Source organism: Pinus tabuliformis, chromosome 8 (assembly GCF_031772625.1).
Source record: "Pinus tabuliformis cultivar Carrire ecotype Pingquan chromosome 8, CPIR1, whole genome shotgun sequence".
Classification (NCBI taxonomy): domain Eukaryota; kingdom Viridiplantae; phylum Streptophyta; class Pinopsida; order Pinales; family Pinaceae; genus Pinus; species Pinus tabuliformis.
This window is the reverse complement of record NC_142294.1, coordinates 603349586-603360897: the sequence shown is the minus strand read 5'-3', so window position 1 is coordinate 603360897 and position 11312 is coordinate 603349586. Positions and strand designations below refer to the sequence as shown.

The window sequence follows — 11312 nt, the reverse complement described above, 5'->3', positions numbered from 1 at the left end:
GTGAACAAGCCCAATTGCATGTGTGAGGGGCATTCAACGCTATAATAGCACACTGCACTACATACACACTTGGATCACACAATACAATGCAAATCTAATCAAGATTATTATACCTCCGGCTTGTAAGGTAACTTTTTGTATTATTAAATTTAACTGTTTGTATTATTAAATTTAATTGAATAAGAATGCGACAAGATTAAAGTACCAAAAAAAACCCTATGGCGAAACAATATTTTAAAGATTTTGAACTGAACCCTATAAAAAAAACTCAAATTCGAAATCAGTAAAAGCTTAACTACAAATAAATCTTGAGTCCGACAATTAACAGAAAGTTACTATAGAATTAGACTGCTCACACACATAATAATAAGTGTTAGAATTGTAAACTCTGTCTAGGCCGAACCCTGCGTCTGATTGAATAAATGAGGGTTTCGATAAGAAAGAACAAAAAGTAAAGATTTGCAAAGCGTTGCCATCAAACTCCACTCGGGAATGCCAATTACAATATTCACTCGAAAATATCAATAATAATGTAAATACCCACAACCAGTCACAAGAATAAATCCTGATCGGGCAAAATATATTAAAACTCAAAAGTTAGAACCCTAGAATCCGTGTTGTCATACATTTGGAGGAATGGCATGGATGATAGTGTGATCAATAAGCATCCTGTAACTTTCAAAAAAAAAAAGTCAAGTTAAATATTTCGACAAAATAATTTTTTTCTTCAGATGCCCATAGGCCCTAAGGGTTGAGCCTTGCTCTGATACCATATGTAACAGTATAAAGTAAAAATAAGTTAATTTCTTAATTAAAAACATAAGCAGACAAATAAGTTCGTATCTATATTACCTGTAATCGAAGTGTGCCGGATGGCAACAAGGTTTTGGGGACAACTCTCCACCCAACCGTAGGCTCAATTGTGCAAGGATCTGCAACAACTGGCCACCACCGAGCCCTTAATCAACGTACTACTGCCAGTGACTCCTAAGTCTTTAGAACATCATTCTCCCAAGAGAATGCAAGATAGAAACTCAAAAGATGGAATGCAGGAATGCCTCTCATCTCTCTCCCATCTATTAAATAGAACAAATATTGAAAGGGAAACCACAAACACACACTCCATGTGTCTACATGCAACTTTCTTTTGATTTTTTTAGCTTTCTTGTTTTATTTCTTACTTTCCTTTTGATTTTTAGCTTTTCTTGTTTTATTTCCTTCTTTTTGATAGTTTCGTTGTTTTATTTCTATTTATTCTTATCTAGAGCTTTAGTATGGTTATTACTATTTTTATTTATTTTCTTTGTATATATTTTTAATTTTATTTATTATTTAACATTTATGATTTATTATTAAGTGATTTATTTATTATTTATATTATTAATTATTAATTATTATTATATTATATTATTATTATTTTTATTATTTATTATTTATTATTAAGGGGAGGGATATTACAATACTGCAGATGCATTGACAAAATCTGTGAGCTCTGAGAAGTTCTCTTGGTGTAGAGAAACAATGGGTGTTTTAGGGCTGGATAAATGACTAAGCTCTCATGTGGAAAGGAAACAACAAGTGGGAGAATGTTGAGTTGTGTTATATTCTTTCCACGAGTACCCTTCATTACGCCAACTGAGTAGCGATTGTTTGAGGGGGGAGGTTAGCCCCCCTCTACGGGGCCCGGGGCAGTGCCACGGGGAAATTTTTTTTGGACCCTATATTAGGTTGGGCAGACCTACCTATGGTTTTGTGCATGGTTTTCGCACATGGTTTTGGATGCGATGGTTTTCGGTCCATGGTATTGGATGCTTCGACATGTATATATATGTATTGTAACATTGAAATGAACATAATGAAAAATCAAGCTGGTAGTCCCGGTTTTGGGATCTAGGGGAAAATCTCTGTGTATAGTGTTTTATGTGTTTTTTTTTTTTTTGCATGTGGTTCACGAGCACCCTGGTTAGTGAGTGATCGCTACGTCCACGGAAAAATCTGGGCGATAGCTAGGCTAAATCGCCCCTCGGCCTACTGCAAGACCTGACCCCAAGGGCTTCGGGTGGATTCGACCCTGTGACCTCCCGATGGCGAGGCACAGTTTTTGACCAACTGAGCTAACCCTTGGGGCTTTTTTTGGAGGGTGCAACAGTAGGACTTCCCGGGAGGTCACCCATCCCAGTACTACTCTAGCCCAGGCGCGCTTAACTGCGGAGTTCTGATGGGATCTGGTGCATTAACGCTGGTATGATCGCACCCTATAGTGTTTTATGTGTTATGCTCTTGCATTGTTTATTTTCTATTCTTGGAATTCGTATGCAGGTAATTTCTGTATGGGGTTAAAACCTACACCTCTCTCTCACTCTTGGACACTTATAGTTTTCTTGGAGCACTTTGGCATTGGATCAATAACAAAAAACAAAGCAAGAGGAAGGAAGGAGCAAGCAAGGAAGAGCAGGATCAAGCAACTACATCAGGATTCTTTGCAGGTATTGATTTCATGTGTGTTTTCCCTGCTAGATTTGGCATGCATGGTGTTGCATGTGGTTCTTTATTGTCATGGCATGGGTTTTTCCATTGTGACAATGTTTTCATCCTAGCCTTTCCATTTCCAAATAGCCATGGTGTCATGGAGTTCTCATATTTTGGTTTAGTTGGATTGCCGGATGAATGCGAAGTTGAGTGAGGTGGATCTCTAAAAGAAATAACACATGGCCTAGTGATCCTTGAACTAGATTGTGGATTGCAGTAAAGCCACTGGCCAAGTGACCCCTGAACTAGATTGTGGGTTGCAATAAAGTCAAGTATTGTGTGCCTTGGTGGGCCTAGGAATCCTCGACCGATTAATGGAAAGATATACGGTAAATCATAGAGGTGGTTGCCCTTAATTAGGCCTATGAATCCTAGTTGATGAATGGCAAGATATATGGTAAATACTAGAGGATGGAGTCTCGGTTTAGGACCTAGTGATCCCTGGATCAAACTATGGATTATGGTAAAGCCTGAGAGACTAGGAGACATGAAAATTCCTTGCGATGTAGGTGGAGAAATTCGGTGGCATCCATGCTTGTTTTGGCCTAGTGATTTGGTGGAGATCACGAAAAATCTTGTTATTACATGTTTATTGTGTTGGCCTATTGATTCGATGTGGACTGCGATAAAGCCTGGTTTCTCTTGATGAGCGTGAGGTGGTTTAGCCTCGGGATGCCTTCGTTGGTTCTTTTGGTTTGAGTCCCACATTCATGCTTCGAATATGGCACATGGGTGAAGGGTTGAAGAGAGAATTGGCTCAGCCATTCTATGGTCACATGGTAGTTCCATCCCGGGTTGGCATTTACATTCATTAATAAGAGGTTCTTTCCTTGGTATCTTATGTGTAAATGTATTAGTTTATATGTGGATTATATGGCTGATGTATCCTTGATATTTATATTTTTGTTGTGCTGGTTATAAGCATGTATTATGACAGTGATGATGTATGGATCTCCTCGTGTTTTGATTTGTATATGAATGAAAAATGTATCTATGACCTAATAGATGATAATGTAACTAATAATATAAGGGAACAATGCTTCTTAGAGATTCTCAGATAAGTATGAGACCCCTATACTCAAATATGTTGTTTAAACCTGTAGATTACATATTTGTGACATGTTTGACGAAATGTATTTCATGGCTAGTAGGGGTCCAACCAAGTCCTTGTTCAATATTGCATTTGTATCATTATTTAGTTGTTATCTTTCAGTTCTGAAAGTGTCATTGAGTTCTAGGCAGTGACCTGGGCTCTAGGCCTGAAAAAGTGGTACAAATCTTGGAGTCGCAAGTAGAGGTATGAGGAGAAAATTCCCCAAACACATGGATGCATGCATGTCCATATCAAGGGAGCGTCTGGGGGTTTAATGGTTTAAAACTTCAGTTGGTCTCAGGAGCTAGTTACTTGTGTGGTTGGGATGGCTCCTGGGAATTCTGTTGCCGATGTGGGAGGTCTGTGTGGCGTGTTTCTGTTGATTCCACTTCCTTAGGGTCACCTAGGAGATTGAATCCCATTATAGTGGCCTCTCGTCGCATAATTACCCTGGTTGGCTGGTTACTTGGGTAGATGTGGGATGAGGGTGTTACGAAGTGGTATCAGAGCAGGTTGTGCTCTCTTTGGGTCATATCTGATACCACAGAGTAGTATCAAAGCATGGTTCACCCTTGGACTGGATGGGTGGTGTGTGTTGGTCATGCATTCATGTCAGTTGCACGTGTGTTAATCATTCACCTATATGCTTGTTGCATATGCATGGTGTCAGTCATGGTTGTAGTGATGTACTTTAGGACTTACCTAGTGGTCCCAAATTGGAGTAGTTATCTTGGTCACATTTTTTTTTTCATATGAGAGTGATCTATGTGCAATAATTGTTATCATGACTTTGATGGAGAAAGGTTAACTTTGACTTGGTTGTAACTTATAAGTAGGGTTTGTATGCTTGACATGGATGTGACCAACCTCTATCATTGTTTAATATGAGATTTGGACATAGTTGAAGGTATTGTTAGTAATTATAAGACAATAGACCGAGTTCCAATATGAGTAAGATTAAGGCTACTTTCAAGATCCAATGTGCATAAAAAAGATCACTTATTTAGTCAAAATTTTCTAGTTTAAGGTATGCTACAGTCTAGCTTTAGAGCTATTGGCATGGTTACTTGGTCAAAAATAAAGTTGGTAGTTGCCACTATGATTCTGAGTTGGTATTGCAACTATAGATGTTGTAACTAGTATAAGATGATGTGGTGGGGTGGAATAGAACCTAGTTGAGATATTTTAAGGGAAGTTGGTTAAGCGCAAAGAAACAAGAATGAATACCAACATCTATGTGGATCTATAAATTACTCATGCAACTTGGAGATCCAATGATGTGGTACGTCTCTCGACAAAAGAATGATTGTTTTCCAAATTAAAATAGCAAATGGAAGTTTCTACTCCACAAACTAAATGAAATAAGTGAGGTTAGCTTGAGTATTTATATACCTTATGCATGATAAAACTTTTGAATGTTAAGTTGACCTAAGCATGGTATTTGGAAACCCATAATTGAGCTCAATAAGACATGAACTTGATTGGATATACTTTAACCATTATCCCTAAATTTCTAACCTCTATGTCTCTGACCACTATAACCTTAAACATGTAACCTGTAAAAATCATAATCTTTATAGCCACATAACATAAATCACCCTTAATACTAAACCATTAACTCCTTGAACCTCAAACCTAAAGAAATCCCCCCATACTTCTCCTCATTTTAAGGAGGATACCCAGGGTAAACATTAGAGTCTTTAGGGCGTAAGGTCATTTCGACAACGTAGCTCAAAGACTATACTCATTATGGTCTCAGCATGTCATTTACAACAATAGAACTTGGATGGAGAGGATAACACTCCATTCCATGACCTTAGGGGCACACATGAACACATATAGAGAGAGAGAACTCAATGAAAACCCAAATATCTAATGCAAAAGTTATCAAGAGGTTGTGGTATCAATTCCTTAGAGTCTTCCTATTTCTTTTGTGATTGTAAATTGATAACACCCTTCATTTAAAAGTTTAACTAAAAAAGAGAGAATCCTTTGAAATGTTTCTTCTTTAAAAGAAAAATATTTGATATTTTTTAATATTTTTATTGAAAGGAAAAAATGTATATTTCTATCCCATAGAGAAAAGGGATATTGCACATAAATTTCTATCAGAAAGTAGACAAAAAATAGAATTATCATACAAAAAAAAATGTCAAATCCCTATAGGAAATATGTATATAAGAAAAGGGTTTCTAGCCCAATTTAAAAACAAAAAAAGCAACAAAAAAGAAGAAGAAAAATTCACACACACACACACATATATAGGGGAGGGATGCCATTACCTGTGCGCCCTCTTGTCCACCTCACTTGCCGACGTGGAGACACCACAAATGTCGTACGATAGGTGGCGTGTGGGTCCTGCCACATGTTGCAGTAGGTGCTTGCATTAAATACTCATGGTTAAGTGGGGTTTAGGGTTTCCTCTGTCGTGTTTTATGCCATGTCTTTGCAGCTCTGTTTTATTTTGCTCGGGTTCGGTGTGTGGGCAATCCACTCCGTCGACAATGGCTCAATGGCTCCAGTACTAGTTCTCTTTGTCCGCCATTTTGGTGCTGCTCACCGGGTGAGGTTGTTTGCAGGGGTTCTTTGGTCGATTAGGGTTATCTTGTGGCTGCTTGACCGCATCTAGAATTGTTGTTTGTAGTGGTTCATTTGTGGTTTACGGTTGCTGGTGTGGTTGATTGACCTGGTTTGAGGGGGGTTTATGGTTGTTGTTGTTGTTGTTTGTTCTGCACTATCAGGGGTTTACAAATACCTGCCATGTTATTTCATCCTCGCGGTCTGTTTTTTGGGAAGGAGCTAGTTGGAGATTCTATGCAGTTTGGTGGTCGACATGCAGGTTTCGAGGTCAATGAAGGTAACTTTTCAAAATCATGGTTTTTTATTATTATTATTATTTTTAGATTTTTTTCCCAAATTTTAATTTTTCCCTGTGTTTGCAAGTTTGTGTTGCAGGTGGCTGTTGCAGAAGAGGTGTGGAGAGGTCTGGGTGGCGTTTGGACATGTTGGTGGCTTCTACGGCTCTCTCGGTAGGATTCTAAATCCTACCCGCCACTGTATTCTTCAACACTTAAATTTGTTGTTTGGAATTTGGGAATTTAGCTATTGTGTTCTTCAACACTTAAATTTGTTGTCTGGAATTTGTGAATTTATCTCTAGTTGCACTGTTGTTGTCTAGAATTTGGGAATTTAGCTATTATGTTCTTCAACACTTAAATTTGTTGTCTGGAATTTGGGAATTTACTTATTGTGTTCTTCAACACTTAAATTTGTTGTATGGAATTTGTGAATCTATCTTTGGTTGCACTGTTGTTGCTTAGAATTTGGGAATTTAACTATTGTGTTCTTCAACACTTAAATTTTTTGTCTGGAATTTGTGAATTTAGCTCTAGTTGCACTGTTGCTGTCTGGAATTTGGGAATTTAGCTATTGTGTTCTTCAACACTTAAATTTGTTGTCTGGAATTTGTCAATTTAGCTTTGGTTAAACTGTTGCTGTCTGGAATTTGGGAATTTAGCTATTGTGTTCTTCAACACTTAAATTTGTTGTCTGGAATTTGTGAATTTAGCTTTGGTTGCACTGTTGTTATCTGGAATTTTTGAATTTGAAGGTTTTCCCTTGTCTGGAATTTTGGAATTTTGGATTTTTGGCTTTTGAAGGTTTTCCCCTATATTAATAAAGCAACTCTTAAATTTGTTGTGAATTTTTTCCCTCTGTTTAAATTTGCTATGAATTTCTGTGAATTTTTGCTTTGTTACTATTTCTTGCTTGCTTGTAGCTTATAAAGTCTTGCTTGTAGGGTTTAGCGTTTGTTCCTTTGTTCCTTAGGGCTTAGGGTTTGTTCCTTTAGTATAGTTTATTAAGATGTTTACCTCACGTTTCCTCGATACTATACCCTAGCTATTTTCATTTCCAGAAACTCTTTTCTTGTTGTTTCATGTTTCCTGTAATTGGAGATAGTGTTGTAGATGTATCTCTCTTATTTGAGGGTACATTGACCTAAAGCCTCTTTATAGTGTGAGTTATTTACATGTTCTCTTTGCATAGAAAAATAAGTTTGAGCTAAGTTTGATTATTAATTTTACATGCATGGTATGATAGGCATAGAGATGTCCTTAATACATATCACTATTGGTATCTCTTTATAAAAGTTACATCCAAGCTATCTACATCTTTTCTGTGCAAAGCAAAAGATGCTTGAGCTACGTTTGATTACTAATTTTACATGCCTCGTATGATAGGCATCTAGATGTCCATAATACATATATTTATTGATATCTCTTTATAAAAATTACATCCCTTTCATAAGGCTTGTTCATTTCAAATTATTTATATTTTAATTAGTAATGTTTATGCCCTTTGGTGTGGGGTCTTTGCAACCTTTTCACTTCTTGAAATTTTGTCCTTGAAATTAACTCAGGGGTGGCAAGTTGTCTTTGCCTCCCTTCTTCCTGGGGGAATATTGTAATTTTTCAGGGAGCATTGATCCCCTTTCTGTGTACCCCCATGCAAGGCATCCCCCTACAAATCATGTTTGTAGCAAGGTAGTGGCAATAACAAGTGGATCAATGAGCTTGTTGATGATATTTGATGGCTTAGTTTACAAGTTGTAGATTCATGCTTATAGAGTTATTTATGAAACTTATAGGCAAGTGAGAGCTGGGTGGAGTTAACAAGTAGCTTATACTGTGGCCCATGGGTGAAGTCTTTGCTGGAGTGCATACCAAGTTAATGGGGGTTATTGTCTATGTTGGTCAAATGTCGCAAGCCAAAGATGTAGGATGTTTTTTTATGTAGTAAAAGTTTTGCCTATATTAAAAAATTATATTAGTGCAATGAGAGAAGTGAACTGGCCTTGCAATACAGGGTGGATGAACCTTCGTGTCTGTATGACATATGTGGCTAAGTTAATTAAAAAAATAACATCCAACATGTAATATCTCAAAATATATAAAGAAATGACCTTCCTTATACAGAAAGGCAGTGCCAAGGATCTATAGAGTCAACTCCTCATCCATTATTATCTATGTGGTTTCCTTAAAATATTGTTTATCTCATAGGTATTACCACAGGTTGTTTCAATCAATAAGTGAACTAACAGTCATGTCTTTTATGTTATTGAGAGCGAACTAACAATCATGTCTTTTATGTTATTGGGAAACAAAATCATTTATCAGGGTTCTTTTATGTTATTGGGAAACAACATCATTTATCAGGTTTAAGTAATCCTCCAAAAACATTGTTTTCAAAAGGCACCAACTCGTATTATGAAGTAAATTATGTTGTTTTTTAATCCTCCAATTGAGTTCTCGCATACCTAGAGCCTTCCTTGGCCATTGGGGCACTCTACTTTGTTTAAAATCAGATTTAATCACAAGCATGACTTAGGAGAATGTCATCAATCTTATCTACATAACTATTTTATAAACATAATTTATTCATTATCAGTTTAATTCATGTATCACACAACAGATTACAAGCATCAAACATTCCATACAAAGATGAATATGAATACCATTTAAAATCAAAATAAGTCTTCCAAACTAGTTACTGAGTGTTTCACTGCCCAACTATTAGAATCAACAATGGATTGCACCTCCAATCAAGACTCTGATGTCCAGTGCAAAGGCAGTTACTGAGTGTTTCACTACCCAACTGTAGGAATCAACAATGGATTGCACCTCCAATACATGCTTTGATTCCACAAGTGCAAAGGAAAGCTACTATACATATTTAAGCTCATTATTCATTGCAACGTCTTTAATCTCATTATTCAGTGCAATTCATTTCTCATGATTAATCCAATATGCTCTACATAAATTCTTTTAGCCCTTGTGTTATAGAACCATTTGGGCACATCACTCACATCATCCAGATCAGTGTTTTAGGGCTCATCAAAACCTAATTTCAGTTGCTACATGCCCTAAACAAGTCAACCTTTTGAATGCCTCCTTCCCAAACAGTTTCATGGCCTGAAGACATCCTGAAATGACCTATAGAGGGACGAGTGCAGGTAGGCCCATGCAAGGGTGCGCTGCAAAGCAGCTAAGTCCATGCTAGGGTGCTCTGTAGAGCACTTAGGCCCTCATTGACTTGCGTTGTGCAAGTTTGAGCGAAATTCACATAGGGCTTGGGGAATATTCTTATCTTCTGGAGCCTTCTAGAAGATTCCCACACTTATCATCTCTTATGAGCTCGAAAATGGATGAGGAATGAGTTAAGATACCTCCTATCCTCTCATCCCTTCCTCCATGGAACTAATTCTAAGTATGGAAGGCCATTAAATACCCTCATTGATGACAAAACCTCCTCCATCTTCCTATAAATTGAGCACTCATCTAAGTGATCAGGGGTTGGACTTTGATGAATTGTAAGGAGATAATGTTAGTTTGAGAATTGAGACTATTGTAAGTGTCGTTATGCTACCGGAATGTCATGCTTATGATGTGATGTGGATAGAACCAAAGTTGGAGAAGTGACTTCGAACCAGGCTTCATGGTTGTAATTCTTCCTTCTATTCAATAAAGTATTTACACCTTTTTCCATATGCTTATATTGATATATGATGCTTATATGTGTGAATGTATCTGATTCCATTTACTTGTAATAAATAGATCTTTTGCTTTGATTGGTTCTTTGTCTTGTGTTGATGTTTATAGGTAATTCTCAAGCGTGTTAAGTACAGGAAGGAGTGACAGGACCATTACAAAGGAGACAAGAGGAAAGCGAAAGTACAAGTAGGTCCTCCCATTCTCTTTGTATTATCTATTATTTATAGAAAAATGTTAAAGTGCTTTAAACTGTTGTTCTAGATATGACTATTTATCTAGGAAATTAGTATTTATCTGTAAATACCAAATTCTTCATAACACCTTGTCCAACCATCTAATAGATATGGCACTCTTTTCCATTACCCTACACAACAAGAACTATTCTCTTTGTTTAAAGGTTCCTTAGGAATCTCCTTACCTTCTAGTGTTGTCAACCATATCAGCAAGAAGCATCATCGACTGTGCTTGCATAATGTTTCATCAACTCCAAATGACGGGGACAAATTTCCTTACCTTCTATATTTGGAGAGTTGGCATGTCAAAGTCAATGTTTATACATGATTTGGTTGAGAATGATGCAAGAACAATTTATACAATTTTTTACATGCGAAGATTTAAAGAAGCAAGAAGCACATGCACTCTGTTTGTGTTCTAAGTTAACTTGTAGTAAATGAGGTTTCATATGTGGTGTGAGGTTAGGTACTTTTACGGTTCATTGTTTTATGGAATTTTCATATTTAAATAAGTGACTTGTTCAAGATTTCATTATTCATTTGTTTGTCATCTTAATTACAACTCAGTTATAAATGTGTTGTAAATCATTTGGTGTGTAGAGGTAATACATTAAAGCTTTAAAGAAGAAATATTTGTTAGCTCTTATTTGCCTTTCTTTTAACATTCAAAGCAAGAAGCAAGAAGCACACACACTCTGCTTGTCTTCTAAGTTAACTTGTAGTAAATGAGGTTTCATATGTGGTGTGAGGTTAGGTACTTTTACAGTTCATTGTTTTATGGAATTTTCATATTTAAAGAAGTGACCTGTTCAAGATTTCATTATTCATTTGTTTTTCATCATATTTACAACTCAATTATAAATATGTTGTAAATCATTTGGTCTGTAGAGGTAATATAAAGCTTTA

General features: G+C 36.6%; 1 non-coding gene across 1 annotated transcript; it reads right to left on the bottom strand.

The window, feature by feature from the left end:
* Nucleotides 1–2137: 2137 nt before the first annotated feature.
* LOC149236932 (5S ribosomal RNA) lies at nucleotides 2138–2256 on the bottom strand. The gene has a single exon (XR_016246835.1). It is a non-coding gene; the product is annotated as a 5S ribosomal RNA (ribosomal RNA).
* Nucleotides 2257–11312: the final 9056 nt, after the last annotated feature.